The sequence below is a fragment of the Rhinolophus sinicus genome, chromosome 2 (assembly GCF_057876585.1).
Source record: "Rhinolophus sinicus isolate RSI-liver-muscle chromosome 2, RSI-T2T, whole genome shotgun sequence".
Lineage (NCBI taxonomy): Eukaryota > Metazoa > Chordata > Mammalia > Chiroptera > Rhinolophidae > Rhinolophus > Rhinolophus sinicus.
In genome coordinates, this window is record NC_142502.1 from 10,406,275 (window position 1) to 10,423,947 (window position 17,673).

The 17,673-nt window shown below is 38.0% G+C and overlaps 1 protein-coding gene across 9 annotated transcripts in view; it reads right to left on the reverse strand.

Moving 5' to 3' along the window:
• LOC148758739 (uncharacterized) overlaps window positions 1-17,673 on the reverse strand; it is a 366,645-nt gene that overhangs the window by 117,116 nt on the left and 231,856 nt on the right. For 8 of the 9 annotated variants that reach the window (XR_016020154.1, XR_016020153.1, XM_088795362.1 and 5 more), the window contains one exon: window positions 10,707-10,812. The exons of the other annotated variant lie outside the window; for it this stretch is intronic. The gene's annotated coding sequence lies outside the window, so the exon portion shown is untranslated. The remainder of the gene's footprint in view (window positions 1-10,706; window positions 10,813-17,673) is intronic. 9 annotated transcript variants of the gene reach the window in all.

Below are 17,673 nucleotides of genomic sequence, written 5' to 3' on the forward strand. Positions count from 1 at the left end.
AAATCCAATTATTTCGCCATAATATTTACCATAGAATGTTATAGAAAGTATAACATAACTGTATTGCCCCCCAAGAGAGTTTGAAATCAAAATCTCATTCAAACATATAACACAGGCCCTAGTCATATAAAACAGGGTAAAAAAATCTGACTGAATGCATTCCCAGAAACTATCTCTGAGATATTATCGGACATAAGACGGTACTTAGAACCACAGAATTCTCTAGTCACTTTCCTAGATTTAGCTGAGGTTGCTCCTATAGTTCACTTGTGTTTACAGGAGAGTTAACCTGAATTTACAATTTCCTGGATGTCTCCTACACCAGGGTAAACTTGAGAGTGTTAAAGGTCAAGGCTTACCAATACAATTGGGGCTCATTAGAGCTGTATAAAAAATGTTGGCTCGCACAAGAATCTTCACTCAGATCTAATTCTAATCTATATGTTTAACAGCTGGTGAATCCAGACTGCAGGAGTCTCTTTTTCCCAATACAGGAAAAATCAGCTTCTTGCCATGCAAATGTAAGTTGTTGGGAGTATTACAAGGGGGTTGTAGACAGGGAAGAGTTTCACTCTACAAAAAATGTTCCCGGAGATGCTGCTGCTATTGGTGACATTTCTTCTCCCTGTAAGGTATAGACGAGGGGACAGACCTCATTCCTTTGGCCGATCGCAGCCAAGTTTTAGGGAGGTGTGTGGTCACAGGGTAGAGTAGGAAATCCCGTTCTACATATTAATATGCCAAAATAAAATACATCATAATTTGGAAAATAAAAACAAATAACCCATCTCTTCAAAAACATCTGATTATAGCACTCAGGAAAATAATACCACATCTCAAAGTTGAACGGTGATGTTGCTGAAATGATTTCATCTATATTGACCCAGACACAGTTTTCAGTGCTGCGTGGGTAAGAGTGGCATCCTTACCAATCAGAGTTTCAGTTTCTGGATTAATTGCTACAAGAAGCCCCACCCACCACCACTCTACTGCATTGTGTCTTGGCATTAGAAAGGGAATAAAATTCCAAAATACACACCATTTCAAGTCATATAAAATTATCATTTTATCCAGAACAAAATGGATAAATGCCAATGGGACATATTTTTCTCTTTTCCACTGTACATTATATGGTGCCTAAGAGCCTTGTTCTGAGTATAAATGGGCAGAATTTCCCCTATACTTTTCAAAGTCATTTAATTCTTTCTCTAAGAAGATCATATCTTCATGGATGAAAAGGGAGTTTGTCATCTTTTGCATTATTTATCTGGAAACAATTTAACTGTGGAATTTCTGATGAGATCATCACAATATTTTCACTTATGACTGTGCAGGGTTCTATAAAAAATAATGACATAACACAAGCTTTCAATCCAATATCATTACAGAAATCCCCTCCAAAGGCTTTTGGAGATAGCCCTTTTCCAGTTTCGTAGGATATTCTTTCATCATAAGGGAGTTAATCAAAGACTCAGAGAAGTTTAACTCTCTAATATGTATTTCAGTGGTACAAATCTTAGTGACAAGTAGTCCCAGCCACCTTTTAAGTATAAGTCATCAAAACAATGATTCAAACAAAACCAGGCACAGAGTTTTCACACTATAGGCATATAAATTTCTGTCTCTGGGACAATAGGAAAAGTCTCTGGGGCAAGACAATCTTACTATGCCCTTGGAGAGATCTCTAGAATGTTAACAAGAACACAATTGTCCTCTTTTCAATGAATGTTCTGGTCTTTTGTGTGTAGGGGCCAGAAACATCCCGTGACATTTTGTGAAGGTTGTCGGGTATGTGTATGTGTGGTTGTGTTCCCTCACTGCTGACTTCATTTAGGCAGGGAACTATAGTGATCTGTAAATGCTATTAGCATAGATTGAAATTTAGGAGAGCCAAACTACAAAGAATGAATTTTACTGTATGTAAAATTTAAAAAGAAATGAAATGTAAAACTCAGGAGCACCAATTTGACATCTGAGTAAGGAGTCGTCACCTTCAAAGCATTTTCTGAAGTCTTTGCTACGGTATTGCTTTTGCACACCTGACTTCTCTCCATCGGTGTCTGTTTATTGAGCTTTTATTACATGATAACACCGTTGCATCCATTCTCTTTCTTTGCCTCCTGACCCCACATCACTGCTTATGCATTGTTTTTTCTTAAAATATGGGGGGTAAAATATATGGTGATGGAAGGAAAACTGACTCTGGGTGGTGAATACACAATGTGATGTACCGTATAGATGATGTATTACAGAAATGTACATGTAACCTATGTAATTTCACTAACCATTGTCATCCCAATACATTTTAAGAAAAAAAAAAGAATCTCCCTCAGCCCATTGCCTGCTCTAGACTTTGATGTTTACCTTCTCACTCATTAGCTCTTGTTTACACCATATAGGTCCCAAAACACTTCTACTGAGAAAAAAAAAAGGAATCTATATCGTAAACATTACAGTGGCATTTTCTATAGTGAAGGAAACTGTAGTTCTTAAAAATTCTGCTTTTGGTTCAATGTTTGTGTTTGAATTTTCACAAGTTCAGCAATGAGTTCACGTCAACCCTATGTTTCAGCCTGGCTGTTGCCTGATGTAGAACACGTAGGTTAAAATGCAACATAACGCGGTTGCTATCTGAAGCTTTTATAAACACTAGAACTTTCTCTACTGATTATGGACTTTGAGCCTCGAGTGGCATTAAGATTCTACCTCATGTACTGTACTGCATTAGGTATGAGGTGAGTTTGTATACCATAGGAAAAATGGATGTTTGGCCCTCTGGGAGCTGGTAATCTAAAGGGAATACTAGGTTAACTGGCAAATATTCCCCATAAATATTCATAAAATGGCTTTCTAAAGGACTCTATAATGGAATATTAAAACCTCTATATGAGTGTTTTTAAAAAAGGAAAGCTGATATGATATGGAAGATTGTGTGTGTGTGTGTGTGTGTGTGTGTGCGCGCACGCACTTAGATTGTTGGGTATCAGAATTTCCTTCATTTCATGGTCAATTGTGCTACAGTTACTTGAACAGACTTTTAGTTTCCTAATTTTGTAGGTATGCTACAGTGGAATAACTGCCTGAAAATGAGTATCACGAAAGCCTGAGTCAACAGTGTGAAATATAAGGATTTTACTTTAAATTGGAAGAAAGGAGCATGAAAGCAAATTTGTAAAAGTCCTTTGAAGCACAGAAGCTCAGGAACTTCCTGTGCATCTGAGAAATAAGGATGCCGAGCATGTCAAAATCCTGTCTCCTTTTCCCCAAATCCTCCCACGAAGCCACCTTCCTTTCTGTAAGAGCTTCATTCTTCAGTGTGGAGCTTGGCTTTTGAGGTTTGATGTCCAAGGTCATATATGCATGGTACACATAAAGGTCAATCTCTAACCACCTTAGAAAAATGAGAGCCATTGCTATGGTGTTATGACTATTCAGTGTTTTTTCTCAGTCATGGGTTGGTCACTGTGTTCCCCATTTTAGCTATTGCTCACAACATGTACCAGCAAGCTTCACTCAGATGAGGTGACAAATACCAACCCTAGCGGATACGTCTGAGTTATCTTAGCTCTCCAATTAGGTGCTGGTCATCTGAAGTCAAATATATGCTGGCAAGCATGTCTCGTGCCACTTCGCTGATTTAGACACTGTAATAGCTCTATAGCCACCTTACTTGAAAAGGTTTCATCTAGTGTCACTGCATTTCCTCCTGTACCGGCATGCTTTACTCTCCTCTTTCCCTCAGCTGATACTTAAACACTGCAATTTCCTAACAAATATCATGGACAGCAACAACAACAACAACAATAAAATACTTAGGAATAAATATAACAAAAGAGGAACAATACTCTCATGGTGAAAGTTATGAAACTTTCTAGAAAGTCACAATAGAAAACATAAGTAAAAATGTGGGAAGAATCAATATTGTAAAATTCTCCCAAGATTAATCTATAAATGAAAAGAATTCCAATCAAATCTCTAAAAATATTTTCCATGTCAGCCGATCTCAAAATCCATAAGAAAGAACAAATTTCTTCGAATATCCAGGACAGTTTTCAAGAAGAACACAAATGAACGATTTTCTATACTATATGTCAAGACCTAGTATAAAGCTACAGTAATTAAAATACAGAGGAATTAGTACAGGGATAGAAATATATTTTTTTCAAATTAAAACTCAATAATGAACTTTATAAAAATAAGATGTAAAATAATAAAATGGATCAAGAGAAAGTTAGTGCCCACATTCCAGAGCATAGAAACATGTGCCGTTTCTTCAACTTACTCTCCTGACCCTATAGAGAATAACCAACCCTATTAGCAAAACAGTAGAGACAGCAGTCACATATATACACACACAAGTATAAAGAAGCCATTCTCACTTGGCTTTATATAATACAGAAATCAAAATTATAAACAAATTATCTCCAGCAATGTATTGAAAGAATATTACAGGATAGCAGTACGATTGCTCTCAGGACATACGTGTATAGATTGTTTACCTACTGGCTCTCAGATACGTTCCTGTCCTTTCTTGCTCTGCTCTCCACCCACAGCCACCCCTTTCAGCTCTTCCAACACATTTGTATCTGGTTCCCTATTTAAATTCTCACTTTGGAACTAGCAGGTGTGGTATCCATTTTCCCGACTCTACCCTGATTGATACAAAAAGAATGGTTTCATCAGGGAGTTTCTATGAGTTTATTTGCTAACTCACTCTAGGGGTGAGTCATGATGATCTTAATAGAGGCGGAGAAAATATTTGACAAAACATTTGCTTATGATGAAATCAAAATAAAACACAACTCAGAAATGAGGTCTACAGAAGGGAAAAGAAGAATAAAACTGTAAATATTTTTAAGATGGGATGAGGGCCTTTTGAAGTAATACAAATTTATACTCTCCCCAGCAATGAATGTCTGATTCCTAACAGTTTCAGTAGTAGAATATATTATCAAACTTAGATATTTGAATTACTCTAATATGGAAAAAATAACAATTTAGTGTGGTTTGATTTGTATTTCCTTATTAAGGTAGAGACTGACAGCTTGTCATATGGTGATAAGCCTTTTTTGTAAACTGTATGCTCCTACATATTTTCCTTTTTTTCTATTGATTCATGAGAGGTTTTTATATATGACCTTCATGTGTTATATAATTTGAAAATATATTTTCTCTGGTGGCCATTTGTCTTTTGACTTTACTTATATTCTTTTTAACTATGTACAACATCTTTTATTTTTGTGCAAGTTTACCAATCTTTTCTGTTATAGCGTCTGAATTTTGAGTTATGGTTAGAAAAATTTCCTCACTCCATTTTCAAAGAATTATTCTGTTTCCGTCGAGAACTTTCATGGTTTTATTTTTCTCATTTAATTATTTATTTAAAATTTCTCCCAGTGAAAAACTATGTTTCTGCTTTGGATTCACTTTCAGATTTCCCCCAGTGGCCACAATATCTTATTTGAAGAATCTATGTATCTTCACTGGTGTGCAGTGTGCCATTTTATCTTATTTCCTCCATTTCCTATGCATTTGGTGTCTATTTCTAGACTATTCTACTCTTCTTTCTATTCTATATTATTTAATAACTGAGGCATTATAACACACTTTTATGATTTCGTACTGCTACTCAAAACTAGGATCAGACGTTCCTGTGGAAAAATCTGAAGCCAGGTGATATTTTTCCCTTATATGTTCAGCAGTTTCTTTCCTCTTTTTTCAGATCAGTAACTTTATTAAGCTATATCTCAGTGTTCACCATTCTGCTGTTCTTTCCTTTGGCGTGGGAGGTGACTTTAAATATATATGCTTTTGTTTTTCAAAATCTATTCTTTTGTGAATTACTTGTATATCTTTAAATATTTGCTCCACTCCACTGCTCTTGCTTTTCTTTTTCAGACTCTAATTATGTATTATGTTGGCCTCCTTTGCCTTATATTTAGAATTTTTCCCAAACCTTTTCATAGTTTTTCATTTTATTTTTATCATTATTCTTGGTCTAGCCTTTAGGTCTCTGTCTGTAGTTACTACGGTGTATGCCCTCCTTTGGGCTTTTTACTATTTCTTGTCTGTATTTCTACTGGTTATTTTTATTCTGTTGTTTTTTTTCCTAAATTCTGCCAGGTCATGTTTCAACTCTCTCTATTTTCTCATCCTCTTTTCTTTGAGTTATTGTGTCTCTGCTTTGTGGTGTGTTTTTGTTTGTTTATATGATTTTTATCATAAGTATTTTAATCTGGCTCATGGCAATATTTTCTAGTGAGAGTTTCTCAGGGGTATGTTGCATGGTCCTTACCCACCTGCTTCACCACGGTATTTATGAAGCTATGCTATGACAACGCCTTTTCATAAATCTCGGCACAGCTTTATGCTAGAATTTTCTGAAACCTACCATCTCATTAAACTCTGAACTTTCTCTGCCACACACCTGCTGCTCCGTCTCACTGTGATTCTTTCTAGCTTGCGCAGCTTTTCTTGTATGCAAATGATATTAGCTTATTATTTTAGAGTGATGCCTCTACTCACTTACAAGAAATATATTTTTCCTGATTGGTTTTTATGTTTGTTTTTTTGAGTTCTGCCACCTTTGGAATATCTCACATGTTACTTTCTCCAACTTGATTTCAGAAACACTTCACTCCTATGATTTCAGTGCTAGTTTACTTTTGGTAACCTTTGTGAATTTTAATATATTGTAACATAATAGAGTATAGGGCAACATAATATTCTATCTTCTATTTTATACAAGTATTATTATTACTTACTATCATTAATAATCTTTTGCTTTTATATAATACCCATGATAGAAATTGGTGCATCAAGCTGTTGTATCCATAGGGGAAGTTAGTCAGGACTCTGGAGTCTGGTTTGAATTCAAGCTCTGCCATTTATTAGCTATGTGATCTTTACCAAGTAACTAATTTCCTCTCTGCCCCAGCATCTCCCTTTGTAAAATGATGGTAATAATATAATATACCTCATTGAGGCTTGTGATAATACCACTTGTAGATAACATAATCCACAATAGCTAATTTAAGTAGAAATGGGTTAATGGGTCTCAATTGTCACTCTCCTGTACTGGCATTATACAGCCACACATTTGCCACGATGTCATGGAGGGCATGACATTTCCTACTCCATGACTTTGGTCTTAGCCATTTGACTTGCTTTGACAAATCAGAAGTTAGTGACATGACAGAAGCAAAGTCTTAAAATGTGATTATACTTATAGGGTTTCTCTATTTGACTTCTGCCATTTCTATGAGAACATACACCAGGAAGCCAAGTTTCTTTCCACGTGAGCTTCCATGTGAAGCATACCTAAACCAGACTTATAGCATGGCACTTTCCTAGCCACCTTGCCAACCTGCAGCCTGTAGCAGAGTCCCCCAGCCAACTGAAGGAAAGAAAGAAAATATGAATTTCTATGATTTTAGCTCCTGAGCCACAAAGATCACATGTGGATTATCAGGGCTTAAGATAGACAATGTAGCATACTCCTCCCATGGCTAAATTTCACGTACGTTATGATAAAGTTTGAAGATCTATAATCCATCAATAGAATGTTCATGTTTCAAGAGCCAGATTCATGATGGATTTGGATTAATTTAGAAACTATTGTCAATTAGTTCTGATTCATGTTTAGAGATAAGATAAATCCACTTTTATAATTCTGGAGACTCGAAAATGGAAATGCAGTGATCAAAGAGAATCCTCTAAGATAAAATGTGAAAGCTGAGGATGAAATCACCCCAAAAGTATCTGAGCTCTTCATTCATTTTATTATCACCACAAAAAAAGGGGGGGAGGGGGAGTAACATTTGTGAAGGAATTGATAACATGAAGCAATGAATAACTTACTTAGAACTGCCTACTGACTATTCCCTTATCTCAGCCTTTGGGAGATTAGGAAAGTACACAGAGAAAATATTTTGTATCCTACAGTGACTTAGTCTAACTAGTTAAATGAATAAAAATGTAATAGAAAAGTATAAATTTATTCAATAAACTGTCAAATTTCAGGGATTGCATTGTTTAGAAAATGGCAGCTTTTCCTTAAGGAAACTATAAAGCAGATTGTGAATCTGCAATTTTAGAATTGTAACAACACATCTCTAATGCATTGCACTATTGTGTCTGTAAAAGATAGACAAAGTTTTTTACATACACAGTGCAGGAAAGTCTCTCAGGCACCCACATGGGCATTGTTAATTATCAGTACCATCAGCTGGGAATAAAAAAAACAAACAATGTATTTGACAAAGAATGGAAATAGTAAAGCATGCTCAAATTTTAGAAAGACTACTACAATGCGACTATCGATACCTACGCTGTATCTTATTTGGAAAGAACAGTGATCAGCCATACAATGTATGAGCTGCCTTGTAACATTTTTATTTCATGTGGCAAAAATCTTCGAAGTGCTAGCTGAGTTAGGATCAGATCCTGCCGTCATCACACAGCAACACAAACTCCATTGGCATCCAATAGAGGTTTCACATTTGGAACAATAGTGGGTTCAAGACAATGTGGAGAATATAATACACTGCCTATAAAAAGTGCACAGCCTCCTACTCTGTCGGTATTCAGGGCGACACTAAAGGTTATGTCTGCTGCTGCTCTCGGCTGTCCTCACCCACTGACATTTTAAAGTCTAAATGCACTGTGCCTTGGGACTCCTTTGTAAAGGGGGCTTTATAAGTGTAAATGGTTGTTGGTACAACCCCCATTTGACTTCTGACTATCACCTTCAGTTCCAAGTAGAGCAAGTTTTTGCTGCCTTTGCAGAATCCTTAGCAGTCCTCACATTTCCTTGGGGAGTCCATATTCCATCTGGCAAGACCATCATTGTAATTTGTCAAAGTAAGAATTGTGCCACAAAAGCATGCGTTCTAAAGAAAGGGAGAGTATTGTCTGCCTGCCTTCTCTAGCATAAGCACATCCAAAAGCCTTCAGTTAATGAATGATCAGCTGGACAGTGATAATGGTTTGGGGTAACTCTGAGCTTATGGTGTCATACTGTAGGAGAATCCATTAGAATGGAAAATGGGGAGGGCTCTTGCTATGCAAGAGACACATTCCCTGAAGTAACGTCAATGCGAAACCTTCAGGATTGTCTTAACTCCGGCTGGAAATCTGCGCTGATACATCAAGGGTCAAGGAACATCAGGGGCATCATTCACCTGAACCTTTCCTTGGAACTGACCACCACAAGGAACAGTCAAATAAGAGCGAGTCAGTACGCCGAAGTAAACGATGCTCTGTGTATTTCTAGGTAAGTTCACAGAATCCACCAAATGGACCTGTTTTCCAGGAAATTAGATTGCTCGTCTCTCTTTGGAGTTGAGCATTTTCAGTGAGTACGTCAGGAGGTCCCAGGTAGCAGCAGCACTCTGTCACTAACACCATTGTGCTGTCCACTTCAGTGACACATGAACCTAGGTGTCAGTCCTGGCTCTGCCACTTACAGAAACTTGGGGCCTTGGCGAGCTATACATCCTTTCTAGGTGGCACCCCTTCATGTGTAGAATGTCAGTATCTGCCTCATAAGACCGTAACATACGAAGTACCTCAACAGTCAGCACTTGGTATGCTTTCAATAAATATCAGTGGTTGTTAGATTTACTGACATCCCTTGAAAGAATTGGTGGTCCTTTGTAATGAAAACCAAAAATAACATAAAAATAAAAGAATACATATCTTATAAGGCAGAGAAGGAGATACTAATAACAGGAGTATAGTAAAAAGAGAGTTTCTGCCAGCAATGCAAAATGGGATAAGTAATTCAGCTCTCTGTACCTCGTAATAAGACAGGGTCATTGTCTCCCCACCCAGCTGCCTGGGGTCCCTGCCACTCTCTCCCCTCCTGGCTGTCACCACTCCCAATCCAGCACCTTCACAGTGCCATGTCTCAAAACTTCTGTAGATATCAAAAGATAAAATAATCACCTGGGATCAAGATGGTAGCACCAAAATATCATTTTGTTCTCCTTTGAGTATTTGAGAGAAAAATACTATACAGGAAATGATGTTAATTCTTTCCTTTGCATAAATAACCTTATAAAAAGGAAAACAGTAATTCTTTCAGGAAAGCTTCAATGCAATTCTCAGAGTAGTTCTGACATTCCCATTACAGAGAATCTTCAGTCTCTTTTGATACAACTTCTCAAACTTATAGAGTCCACAGCTCTGTTTTTGGCTTGTTCTTGCCTTTAAACCATTGAGTCAAGACCTATCAATCCTGAGCTTGAGATTATATAACTCTCCTCCTAGAGGACAAACGAGTCTATTCCATCTGAGCAGAAAGGACTTCTCTCTGCACTGCTGGGTAGGGGGGAGAGGTTTATAGATGCCCCATGGATTCTAGCAGTAAACTTTCTGCCACAATTCTGCTAAATGGTTACTTTCTATATTGCACACGCCTCTACCTGCAGTGAACAGACTGTTCTGTCACTGAATATTCATTTTTATAATTCCATACAAGATAGTTGATTAAATTAAATGGTCATAGAGGATAACATTGAAAGCTTATTTCATAAGACACTCATGCCATGTTCAGGACGCACAAGGTAGACCACAACAAATGATTAAGTTTTAAGTCTAGAAATAATATATTTCTTTCCTCTCTCCCTGTATTAGTCTGCTTGGGCTGCCATAAAAAAATATCATCGAATGGTGGCTTTAACCACAGAAACTTATTTTCTCACCATTCTGGAGGCTGGGCAGTCTGAGATCAAGGTGCCATTTGACTAGGTTTCTGGCGAGAACCCGCTTCCTGGCTTGCTTGCAGATGGCCCCCTTCTTTTGTGTCCTCTGGTTGGGGTGGGAGAGAGAAGGAGGGAGAGAGAGGACGAGAGTAAGCCCAGGCTTTTCTTCTTATAAGGACTCTAGTCCTATTGGATCCGGGTCCCACCCTATGGCCTTACTAAACCTTAATTAACGCCTTTTAGACCCTAACTCCGATACAGTTACCTTGGAGGTTAAGGATTCAATGTATGCATTTGGGGAAGGACACAATTCAGTCCGTAGCATTCCCTTCCCCAAAATACAAAATTGCCCCATTGGGTTTAATTCCATTTTGTGGCAGGTAAGTAGGCCAGCTGAGCTATGAGCTGACCCAGCTGGTCATTTGGCTATAACAAGGGAAGTGAGAAGATCCAGAGCTAGGAGTCCCTCACCTGAAGTTAAACTGTCAGCCAGTCAATATTAGATGGGACCCAAAATGAATGCCTGGCTTAGGGTGTCCACCATACTTGGAGAAAATCCAGGGACACTGGAAACACACACTTTCAATCAATCAAGTTACAATGTATAATGGAAGTCCAAGGCTCCTGAGAAAGGTATTGGTGGTGGCTGGGGGAGGGGTTTGTGTGCAGGGAACCACACAGATTTAACAGATAATATACAAAGTAATTCGAATGGATTCCAAAGCCAGCCAATGTCCTCAGCTAGAACTGTATACATTTCTCTGCGTTAGGACAGCGTAAGGGCACCAGGTACAAGCAGGCAAATAGATCACCGTTGCGTTAAACTCCAGTACCAAAAGGCTATTCTATGGGATCATCTTTCAAACATCTTATGTAAATTAGATTCTGTGCATTTAAAGCAGAAGAAAGCTCCTGACTTCTCCCGTTGAGGGGACCATGCATTTACAGAGCAAAGTACATTGTCTCTCACATAGTTGGTGCAACATTGTTCTGAACTGCATTAAATATAAATAAAGACCTTAAATGATAACAGTTAAAGCAATAACAAAGCCTATTCATTTTGGCAAAATAAAATTTCCACAGCATCAACTACATTTTGATAATATAACATTTAACTTTCACCAAATTAGAGGACTCCCAAGAGAGGGACTCATTTCTAAGAAAAATAAAAATTATAAAAATGAAACATTTCCCATCCTTTCAATTCCCTCTTTGCCGTCTTAATGGTTTAATAAATGCATGTTTATGGAAATAATTAAATTCCTTTCAAAAATTTCTGGATAGCACATTTCTTCCTCATTCGTTTTTCCTGCGGGTATTCTGTATTCATTTTTAACGTTTTTTTTCCCCTCTTCTATACAAATATCAGTGGAGAACTGTTATACTAAGATTCTGCCTAAAATTTGTCAGTGCTATCTATGAAAGTTAAAACTGCCACGTTTGGTGACTAATCAAACTTGCTCTAAATGGGATTAATGCAGGTGGTGTATAAAAGAGATTGTCAGGGTGCAAGTCCCTCTTCTTGTCTGTCCCCATGTCTTTGTTTTTCTTTTCCCCCTTGCTGAATTGAAAATGAAGCTGAGCTATAATCTTGTGTGGCAGATACTGGATCCTTCCTTTGATAAACATCTAAAATGCTAATGAATGTGGGCTGCAGTTTTAAAAAAGCAAGCACACGGTTTGACAAGATTCTGGAGGGTACAAAAATGAAGAACTTTCTGACTTAAAAGAACTCTTTTTGTTCACATTCTGTATTGTTTCCTGGAGAAAAAAAAAAAAAAATTTCGTTCCACAGAAAAACAGAAAAAAAATTCTGCTACATCAAAATGCGGAAGCATGAAAAACTGATGAGCTTTCAGATTGTCCTCTTTTGCATGCAAATCATATCAGAAGTTCTCATTAGCATAAATGCATGAGCAACTCTAAATGCTTTTAATTTCCAATCTCAGCCAGCAGAGGAGTAATTTGTCACTGTCAGGGTGAAAATCTAAAAAGAAAAAAAAAAGAGAGAGAGAGAAGGACTCCATGCTAAATTGGAATCATATAAATTTTTGATTTGCTAATTGACTGATGCTGCAGTTCAATCAGCTGCCTTGAAGGTGTAAATAATTCAATGTAGAATCAGAAATAAAAGCATAATGTGCCTCTACCAAAAGCATATTAGTATTCAGTGCAGCAGGACGTACCTGACCATGTCTTTTTCACAGATACCCCCTTTAGTCAAATTATAAGTCTTCCGAAAGCAACTGCACTCATACAAACCAATAAAAACGCCTCTCATATACCCTGAGCTTTGCAAGGAAGAGACATTAGGACGTAGGAAACAGAACTCAGCAATCTTTTAACGGTGAGCATCCCAGCAGGGTCCAACCAAGGCTTCGTGTAGGCCTCTCGTTGGTAGCTCACTAATACAGCCATAAAGAGAAAAGAGAAAAAGTACCATATAAAAATCTCATCTGTAGTCCTGCTAACTTTCAATCTTTGCTTTCCTTTAATCAACTGCTTTCAATGTCATACACTAAATGTATTTATTGCAAAAATATCTCATTAGTGTTGGCATGATATGGATATCTTAAAAGCTACTCCCCATGGTTTCTTTTTATCATGTAGTTCTTATGATATTAATATCCATACCTTGAAATGTTTTAATTTGCATCATCCAAAAGATAGTTTATAAATATTTTAGGAAATACTGCTCAATTCAAAGTCAAAAGGAATAAATATGACTAAAGTTGCAACTTACTGGAACTATATTCCATCTACAGTAATCTGTATTTTATTTAGTAATGGTCTTAGAACAGGAAGATTGAGAAAATATGTTATAACCATCCTTAGGCACTTTCATTACAAACAGTGAACCTGATGCCAAAATGAAAATGCCAGTGCTCTGTGAGAATTGCAAGCAGAAATTAACCTTAGACTAATCGCCCTGATGAGATATTACAGAGGGTGCATGGCCAACATTCAAGTAAATTCATTTGAACTATTTTTCAGTTTCAGGATACAGACACTGGCCTTAATTAATTTATGCACTCAAAGATCTATAACAGATACCACAAACTGTTGGAAAACTGACCTGTACATACTGACACGTATGCTTCGAAAGGATATAAAACTAAGTTCTGTCAACTTAATTCAGCAATTAATGTATATTTTTTAAATAGAAAAAAAGATAGCCAATCTTCTAACCCCATTTATCACTAGGCCTCATGCTAGACTTTGACCCAAATCCTGCCTCTAAAACCTCATTTTTCAGCAATCCTTCAAAAAAATCATTGTAGGTTTGTTTGGAAATTCCAGGGAGAGTAACTTGATATCACATAATGCTTATATAATGTTTTATGCAATATGTGTTATGGGCTATTTAGTTTTTAAATATCCTTTCACACATTGCCTTTCCCTGATTTCTTGTTTTGCCTCTGGGAAGATGGAATAAGGAGAACAAACCCTTGTAATTCTTAGCTTTGGAATGCTAAGGGTCGAGTCTCAGAGACCGAGCATCAAAATCTTTAGCTCTTTACATCATAAAATTTATGCTAGAAAATAAACTTGAATGAACATGTGATCAATTAAAGCCAGTTTTTCTGTTGTGTGTTTTTTTGTTTGTTTGTTTGTTTTCTGCCCCCAGACCAAATAACATAACCAGAAGCTTAGACAGGAAGAAATAATCAGGGAAAGGAAAATGAGAGACTGAATCTAAAGATACAAGTGGATAATGGCCAGACCAGATATAAAAACAGAACTTTGACCCACAACCTATAGCAACCTGCCCAGGAAATCAACCCCTTACCTACAAGAATTCACCCAGGAAGTCAGTCTACTTATAAGTTGGACTTGCAGGAAGCCATATTGCTCTTTTGTAGCAATCCAGGAAGCTATACAAAAATGTCTATAACATTGACCCAAAATGGCCAGGATTGGACTAATAACTGACAGCCTCCCTGATTTTTGTGACCCCTTCCAACCTGGGACCAACCAGAGAAAGCCACCCCTAACTGGTCACTTGTATGCCCTTCTTCCATGTAGCCACCTACAGCACCTCTGAGCCAGCAGCCTCTCTCAGCGCACACCTAAGCCTCCCCGTTCCGCCACTGAAATCTCTCCCACCTTTCTGCCTGCCTTTGAGTCTTTGCCAAAGGCAAGTGACAGTGGCTGACTCTTGCTATACCAAGTTCAGAATAAGTAGACTTTGTTTTTCTCATTTGGTTGGTTGTTACTGATTTCCACCACAAGGAGCCCACATTCCTAAGGTGGAGCCCATCACCTCCCTGGAGGGGTGCACTTGAACCTCTAGGTCAGGTTGTGAGACCCAAGGGCACAGAGGACCTCTGCCTTGTCTCCTACTGGCTCCCAGAAGTGACAGGTTTTACAGAGTCTGCCCAGGGTTGGGGGAGACCAGAAAAGCATCAATCATCAGCATTTAGTGAGTACATTCTATGTGCCATTGTAAGAAGCCCTGAAGAATTAATAATTTCCATCCAGACCCCTTGGTGACCCTAGCCCCCCTCTTCCTCTTAATAAAACCCGAGTTGCCCAGCCAACAACAGCTAGACCAAAAGTGCAACTCCTCACCCGACCTGCAAGAACCCTTACTGAGCAACTAGTTCCACAACTAGCTGAACTTTAGCTGACCTCTCTTCGCTAAAGTTCTATAAAAATCTCACCCTTCTTCCCCAGAACATTCCTTCAGCGCCTCCTCTTACCATGACCTTTTGAATGAGGGCTTATGCTTCACATTGCTGTGCTGGATTTTCTCGCACACTGCTTTCAATGCTCAACATGTTTTATTTAATCTAATACTCATAACAATTCTTGAAGTGGGTGCTATGATTATCCCCATTTTAAAGAGGGGGAAACTCTGGCATGAAAATTTTACTTGGCGGTAATTTCTAGGACGCATGGTATGCAGAGAAATAAATCAAATGCAATATGCTGAGGGTTTCGAAATATCATAACTGTTGAGATTTTGGGCAAGGGGGTCAAGAACTAGAATGGAGGAGGGGACTAGCATTTCTTTTATATCCTTTTAAAATTTTATTTTTGTTTCACTTTTTAAAACAAGCGTTCATTAGTTTTGTAATTTGAAAATCACCAAGGAAGAAAACTTTCCAGAGAAAAGGAAGATCACCTTTGTTTTCTCAGCAGCCACATCGCATTACTGGTTTCTATTGAGTCCATGATTAATTAAACTTTATAAGCCTGCTTTTACATAAATCGTTTGTCTCCTCCAACCTGTACTCATAAAATTGATTTTTCTCAAACAAAATTCAGAGCCTTATCTTTAATCTGTGATAAATCTCACATTCTTTGTTTTGGTCTTTCATTGCAAACTGGCAATTGTTTAATTTTGGCTCTTTCATCCCATTTACAAGCTATATCTCCCAGTTATTTATCATCTGCAGGCTTGGTCACTGCATTTCAATGCTAAAATAATGCTGCCGAGGACAGAACTAAGAACCCGGCATACTTCACTGAAAACCTCCTGCCCGAAAGTGGTAATAATACATTTATAAACATTATTCTAAATTGTTCCACCGCCCACTGTCTCTGCACCTAACCATGCCACCTGGGGGATCTGAGCCCCCTGTGACTGGTGCCCTCTGGAGTTGGGCATACTTTGTCATAGAGGTTGGCCTCTGTCACCCAGCTCACAAACCTCTAAGCATATCCCACGCAAATCAAACAGTGCCATAATGTAATTCCATCCATCCAGAAAAAAAAAAAAAAAAGAAGAAAAAAAAAACAACATTTCTGAACCTGAAAACATCATATATGGAACCAAATGAGGTAGAATGAGGAGACGCATAATTGGAACCTCTCCATTCTTTATTAACAACACCCACATGTTAAATAGGACTCTCTTTTTTACTTTGTAAGTGTCTAGTGCAAAGAATATTAAATTGGATCTTTATGGGTGAGTGACACAGTTATGATTCAGAAAGGCAGGAACAGTTGTTCTGCATGACCCTCATTTTGAAAATCAAGTTTTTATTACCTCCAGTGTTCTGGAACCACGTCCATGCAGCATGGTTGGTCCCATAGGCAGAGTCCCTCAGGAGCCCATAACGTAATCATTGGCCCTTGAGCATTCATTTTCCTCTACCAGCAGCATGCTGCCCCTTACTCTTAACTTTCCCACCTTGCCAAATCCTCCTCAATTTTAGGACCCTAAGACGTCTGTAACCTAACATCCTCCCTTCTTCACACCAAAGTAAGTCCCCAACATGGTACATGGAACACTAGATGTATGGCGTAGCCCACTGAATTTCATTTGCTTATTTCCACTAAAGAATGAAGTCCTTGAATGCAGGAACTGAGAATGATCATTTCCCCGTTGCTCAGCCCAGTATATGGCATGTGGTAGACACTCAGAAAACATTTGATGAATGGATGAATGAACAAATAGATGAAGCAATTTTCATATATTTAAAACAGGTGCTTCGTGACATCTTCAATTTCTTGGGCTTTGATTTCTTTCAAAATATTTGCTCTAAAATATCTTTCCCTTTGAAACACGATTTTCCTTTATGGAACAGCAGAACTGAAGATGAAGAGCTGTGCTTTCCCTCCCTCATCTGTTAGCATTGTACCATCTGCTCCAAGCAGAGGGCCTCTCAGTTTCTGTCTTGCTCCAAACATAGCTTTAAAGGGTCTTTTTGTTGTCTGGCATTTTTTGCAAGCCTCAGCTCAATCTGGGCATCACCCCCCCGGCCCAGAAATCATTTTTGTAAATTTGCACCATTCATCATTATTCCGGTTCAACTCCTTCGCGTCCTATATGAGTTCTTTTCCGACGTAAGCTCATCAGATAGCTCAGAGAAGCCACTCGGTCACATGAAGGGGTTTCAACAGTCCCCCCTCTCGGTTTTCATCAGGATCTTTTGCAACTGTATTCTTAAAATTTTGTTTATAGAAAGCCTGAGCTTTATGTTCTCATATAAGTTCTTTGGCCATAAAATACCCGTAT